Here is a 7,220-nt window from a genome sequence, read left to right as displayed (position 1 = left end):
AAAATACTTAAGTATAACTCTTAAGACTATAAACTTTTAGAAGAAACTCTGAGTCATAAAACCTCACAACACTGAAATTGGCAGTGATTTCTTGGATATAATTTCAATGGAACAGGCTACAGAAGAGTATAAAAACTCCCTAAAAAAATAAAAAAAATATTATATACCCAAAGACAATGTAAACAGAGTTAAACGTTACTGATAGAATGGGATAAATTATTTCCAAAGGCTATCTCTGAAGGTATATTAATATTCCAACTATAAATCCTAAAAATTAACAACAATCAAAGCAAACAATACAATTTAGAGATAGGTAAAAGACTAACATAAATAATGAATCTCCACAGATAACTAATCTTAGTTGTCTGTTGGATGGAAAATCTTGTTTCTCTGGTTCTGGTGTGTGTTACCTATTTCTTCTTTGTAGTTAATCTCCTTGAGTATTTTCTCTAGCGCTGGTTTTTAAGACAAATTCCTTCAGTTTCTGTTTGCCATGGAATCTTATTATTTCCCCATCTAATTTGATAGAAAGTTTTGCTGGGTAGGACACTTTTGGCTGGAAGTTGTTTTCTTTCAGAGTTTGGAATATGTTACTCCAAGCCCTTCTGGCTCTCATGACTTGATTTGGGAAGTCTAGAGTGATTCTAATTGGTTTGCCTCTGAATGTCACTTGGCCCTTTGTTTTTGTTGCCTTTAAGATTCTCTGCTTGGCTTCCACATTGGTCATTTTGACAATTATGTGGCGTGGGGATCCTCTTCTCCGATCCTGTCTAAAGGGAGTTCTATAAGTTCCCTGGACCTGTGTATCGACCTCTTGCTCTATGTTTGGAAAATTTTCTGCTATTACTTCCTTGAAGAGATTGTTGATCCCTTTGGTTTCACCTTCTTTTCCCTCCTCTATTCCAATTATTCTTAGGTTAGCTCTCTTAAAATGAACCCATATTTCTTCAATGTCAGATTCCTGCTGTTGGAATTTTTTTTTCTAAATTAGAAACTATGCATTCATTTTTGGAGTGATCACCTTCTAAGAGCGAGATTCTATTCTCCATGTGGTCTTATCGGTTGTTTGTACTTTGTATTGAGGCCTTTACTTCATTAATGCATTCTTTATCTTCTTTTGGCTCTCTCTGAATTCTTTTTGAAACACCTCTATTATGTCTACGGTTATTTTCCTGATTTGATCTTCTAGAAATCTCTGAATTTCTGCTTTATCAGGTTCTTATGTTGTGGGGTTGTGGGCATTCATTGCTCCATTGTTGTTCCTCTTTCCCATGATTTCGGAATTTTGTGCCTTCTCTGGGTTCTTCCCTTGGGTCACTACGACTTCACTTAAGGTGCTCTGGATCTCGAGTCTGTGGTATCTCAGTCCCCACTCCTCCTTTACTGAGTTGTATCGCAGGGTCTCAGACCCAGTGAGTCAATCGAAGCTGCTTTAGACCATGGGGGGTGCCAGGTTGGGCGTGCTCCTATGGTGATATCTCTGCCACTGCCACTTTCCTGCTGGGTCAAGTCCCTGGGAGTGTAGTACTGGGTTTTCTCCTCTAGGGGCTGCAATTTCACTCACTGTTGTTGAGTACACTGAAGGACCTGTAGTGGACTTGGTGAATTCGCTGCTGCTGCCACTAGTGGCAATATGGCGCCGCTGTCATGCCCTCGGCTGTGAGGCTGGTGTATTTCTTCTCTGTTTTTGAGCTCTGCTGTGAGTCCCTGCAGGGTGTGCTGAGCCCAGCCACTGGGATCTTTATATCTATGCTAAAAAATCTGCCGAATTCCGCCTGGCTGATCCGCAGCTGCTCACCTTGGCTTGCTGTCTGCTGCTCCTGTCTGGAGCCTGGTGGGATGTTGAATGCATTGTTTGGAGCCAACCGGTGAACTCGCTGCTGCTGCCCGCAGTAAGGCCCTGCTGCCATGTCCTCGGGCATGAGGCAAGCGTATCTCCTCTGTGGCTCTGAGATCCATTCTGAGTCCCCCTCCTCTCTGGGTCCTGGTGCTGCAAGTGAAGATGTTGCCTGCACTTCTCTGCCATGGCTCCTGTGCAGCACTGCGGTCTGGTTTCTTTCTGGTGTCTCATTTTTCCAGCCCTCTTTTTCTCTGTTCCTTGTAATTACATTTTTGTTTCTCTGCTGATGGTGTTTTCTGGCTATGAAAGGCGCTGATTTTGTGGTAATAGAGATTGGTTGTTAGCAGGGCTCATAAGCCCCGCTTATCTCTGTCGGGACTGTACTTGTTTTTGTCAATGTGTAGTCCAGATGATAGGCTCATTTTGAGTCATTTCACTTAAAGTACCTATGAGAATGACTGTAAATTCCACTAAGTATCAAAGTAATATCAGGATTGTTGGATATAACCTGGTCAGTCATCATGAAATGTGTTCTGAAGTCCTGACTAGGCTGTCAGACATATTAATTTACTCATTAATCAATTTCTAATATTTGCTATCTAAACACCATGGTACAAATGTGTTCAAGATGTTAACCTTACTTTTAAGTAATTTATGTTTTAATCAACTTATGAGATTTAGCTATAAATTAATAATGTAGGAAACAAAGCAATAAATGACATAAATAAAGAATAATAGGATGTATTCGGAATTGAAAGGAGAGCAAGATTGCTTTTGGATAATATAAAAATTGACTTTTAAGTGAAGCCTTAATGAAATATTTAGTATTTCAACATGGAGAAACATTGGGAAAAGAGAGAAAGACATCATAGCACAGAGAAAATGGCACAAAAAATTAACTGCCTAGAAGTACAGAGCATATTTAGTAGACATGTGTAGTAGGACAGGAATGAAGTGAATGGCATGAAGGAGTGACTAAGATAAGGCTGGCAAGATAAGTTATAAGTTGGGTGCAGAGGAGTGTGGAGTATGGTGAGGGGGTAGAGGCATTCCCTAAAAACTTGAAATGTATTCAGTACTGACAAGCTTCTAAAAGTTGGAAAATTTAGTTACAGTAGGATTTATCGCCTCCCAAAAATGGCTTCACTGTGTGCCTGAGAGGAGAGGCAGATGGGCACATTTTCTTTTAAAGGCTCCCAAGAATTCCTGTTTGGTTGTAGTCCCAATCCAAGTAGAGCCTTATTATTTTAGGGAGCTCCAAGAATATCTAATGATCTTTGAAAAGAAATTCAACTTGCTTTTTTCTTTCCATATTCCAGCAAATTTACTTGTGATTTCCACATACAATGATTACAGCATGAAAGAGTATGTATGTTCTTTGGGGAAAGAAAATAAAATTAATATTAGGTTAAAGATGAAAGTCATATAGAGAACTCTTTAGCCAAAATAACATATAATGTTGCATGTTTTGCATATTATGTTTTGTCATATTATCCAAGTGTGTTCTCTTTTATGGATACAGGTAGCAGGCATGTGCTTATATTTTGATCCAGAAATGAAAGTAAGCCTAACCCCACCTCAATATGTAGTCCATGCTCCACCTTCTCACAAATGTAGTAAATTTCTGCTTGAACCAATTTCTGTATTTGACATATGTTGATAAGATCCCTCACTAGAGATACTAAAATTGAGTTGGTAATACATAATAGCTATGACACATCATTCACACATAGGTAATACATAATATAATCATAAGGTAAGAAAAAAGTTGCTATCTTTAATTAAAACATATTGGATACTTCACTTCTTGCCTAGTTATAATATTTCAAGGTATGGAACTGAAAGAGGATCTTTATAAAGTAACCATCTAATTTATTTTGAAACCAGAATAGATTTGAGAAGAAATAAGAGTCACTACTAAATTGTGAGGTGGTAAAACAGAAACATTCTGAGAAAACTGTATATAGAGTCGTTCAATATTTTAAAGTTATATTTTGTATCTTGATGGAGTTGGCATGTAAAACACTCTTAGTGTACAAGGTGGCATATGAAAAGCACAAGATACTGTGAGTTAGAAACAAATAAAAATAGCTCTGAGAAGGAGCCATAATAATTGAGAAAGAAGAATTTCAAATTTGTTGATAAGAAAATATTAATTAGACACAGGCATCAAGACATAGGTAGGAGTAGAATGTTGCAGAAGTCTGAGTAAAAGTGGAAAAGCTGAAGTGAAGAAGGTGTGGGATGGAGCCTTCAGAAGTGTGCCAGACCTGAGTCTGTACTTATTTTGGAATGGGCATCTGAACAGAATTGCATAAGAATGATTCATTTTACTCCTGTTTGATCTCCTTAAACAGCAGTCCAAGAAAATAGCACTCCTTACTTCCCCTATAAGAAGTAATTTTTTCTCTTTAGAAAGCCAATTCCAATTATGGATTTCATGCATGTTAGGCTCAATAGGCAGGAATATGATTACATCAAAAAGCAGTATGCAGTGTGTGCACTTTAAAATTACTCAGAGAATAATAGTTTCCAATCTTTATGTAAATCAGTAAGCTTCTCTGCCTCTATCACTCCCTCCCAGAATGGCATAAAAAGTGCAAACCTCATCCTTTTGGAAATAGAATGACTGATGAAATATTAATAAAGATTACTGACAGAGTAAGCACTATGACTCAAGTTGTATAGAGTCATGGGACCTAGATGGTGAACAAATTTATTCAGCATCAGGAAAATTTATTTGGATGTTTAAAAGCAGATGACATCACCTCTATAAACTGCAGGGAGATTTTGGGAGTGGGGCAGCATGGGGAGACAGGAGGAAGGGAATTGGCAAAAAGGAAGTAATTAATAAAGATTAAATAGCAGGTAAAAAGTAAAAAAAAAAAATTGCAGTGAAAATACCACAATACATTCCCAAAACAGCATAGATGCCTTTATTTCCATCCTAAAATGGTTTCATTTCCTTCTGTTTTGTCCTTTTAGCCACTGCAGGAATCAGTTTAAGTCACACATGTTAATCAATGTCAGGCTACTCTGCTGAGGCTTTTGGGTCATATTCACATGTGACCAGATTATATTCATATGAAACTTAGTTGGTTTAAGATTCTTGGAGAGGACTTCCGGGAAGATGGCAACCGAGAAAAGCGGGGCTTAAGAGCCCCGCTAACAACAAATCTCCATTACCACAAAATCAGCGCCTTTCATAGCCAGAAAACACCATCACCAGTGAAACAAAAAACCACCAGGCTCCAGAGAGAAAGCGGACTGAGAACAGAGCCACAGAGGAGATACACCGGCCTCGCGCCCGAGGATGTGGCAGACGCAGCAGCAGCGCCATACTGCCGGAGGCACCGTCGAATTCACGGGAAGGCTACAGCAAGCCGAGGTGAGCCACTGCGGAACAGCTAGGTGGGAATTCTCCGCACAGAGAACATCTAAAGCTCCCAGTGGCCGAGCTCAGCACACGCTGCAGGGATTCAGAGTAGAAATCAAAATCAAGAAGAAAAATGCCAGCCCCATAGCCGAGGGCATAGCAGTGGCGCCATATTGCCACCGGCGGCAGCAGCAGCGAATTCAGCGAGGCCAGTACAGCTACATCTGCGTACTCAAGAACAGTGAGTCAAATTGCGGGCCACAGAGGAGAAATCCCAGTACTGTACTCACTGGGACTTGACCCAGTGGGGGAGGGGCGGTGGCAGAGATATCACACCATAGGAGAATGTGCAACCTGGCACCCCCCACAGTCCAAAGCAGCCTCTATCAACTCTCTGGGTCGGAGACTCTGTGATAAAACCCTTTAGTAAAGGAGTGGTGGGGTCCGAGATACTACTGACTCGAGATCCAGAACACCTTAAGGGAAGTCATAGTGACCCAAGGGAAGAACCCAGAGAAGGCACAAACATCGGAAATCATGGGAAAGAGGAATAATACTGGAGCAATTAATGCCCACAACCCCACAACATCAGAACCCAATAAAACAGAAAATCAGAGATTTCTAGAAGATGAAATCAGGAAAATAACTGTAGAAATAATAGAGGTGCTTCGAAAAGAACTCAGGGAGAGCCAAAAAGAGATAAAGGATGCAATTAATGAAGTAAAGGCCTCAATTCAAAGCACAAACAACTGATTAGAACACATAGAGAACAGAATCTTGCTCTTAGAAGATGAGCAATCCAAAAATGAAAACATAGTTTCTAATCTAGAAAAAAATATCCGACAGCAGGAATCTGATATTGAAGAAATATGGGCCCATTTTAAGAGAGCTAACCTAAGAATAATTGGAATAGAGGAGGGAAAAGAAAGTGAAACCAAAGGGATCAACAATCTCTTCAAAGAAGTAATAGCAGAAAATTTTCCAAACATAGCGCAAGAGGTTGATACAAAGGTCCAGGAAACGTATAGAACTCCCTTTAGACAGGATCGGAGAAGAGGATCCACACGCCACATAATTGTCAAAATGACCAATGTGGAAGCCAAGCAGAGAATCTTAAAGGCAACAAAAACAAAGAGCCAAGTGACATTCAGAGGCAAACCAATTAGAATCACTCCAGACTTCCCAAACCAAGTCATGAGAGCCAGAAGGGCTTGGAGTAACATATTCCAAACTCTGAAAGAAAACAACTTCCAGCCAAAAATTTCCTACCCAGGAAAACTTTCTATCAAATTAGATGGAAAAATAAGAAGCTTCCATGACAAACAGAAACTGAAGGAATTTATGTCTTCAAAACCAGCACTAGAGAAAATACTCAAGGAGATTAACTACAAAGAAGAAATAGGTAACACACACCAGAACCAGAGAAACAAGAGTTTCCATCCAACAGACAATTAAGATTGGTTATCTGTGGAGATTCATTATTTATGTTAGTCTTTTACCTATCTCTAAATGGTATTGTTTGCCTTTATTGTTGTTAATTTTTAGGATTTCTAGTTGGAATATTAATATACCTTCAGATATAGCAATTGGAAATATTTTATCCCATTCTATTAGTAACTGTTAACTCTGTTTACATTGTCTTTGGATATAAATTTTTTTTTTTAGGGAGTCTGTATACTCCTCTGTTGCCTGTGCCATTGGAATCATAACCAAGAAATCACTGCCAATTTCAATGTTGTGAGGTTTTATGACTCAGAGTTTCTTCCAAAAATTTATAGTCTTAATATTTATATTTAGGTATTTTATCTATTTTGAGTTAATATTTGTATATGGGATTAGGTAAGGGTACAATTTTATTCTTTTCCATGCAATTATTTTTTTAACAATATTTAGTTAAAAGATTATCATTTCCACCACCAAATGTTCATGGAAACCTTGTCAAAAATAACTTGACAATATAGGGAAGAATTTAGCTCTAGGCTTTTATTTAACTCCAATAGTTTA

This window comes from Muscardinus avellanarius (assembly GCF_963383645.1).
Source record: "Muscardinus avellanarius genome assembly, chromosome: X".
NCBI classification, from domain to species: Eukaryota; Metazoa; Chordata; class Mammalia; order Rodentia; family Gliridae; genus Muscardinus; species Muscardinus avellanarius.
The sequence above is the reverse complement of the archived record's forward strand: the minus strand, read 5'-3'. Positions refer to the sequence as shown.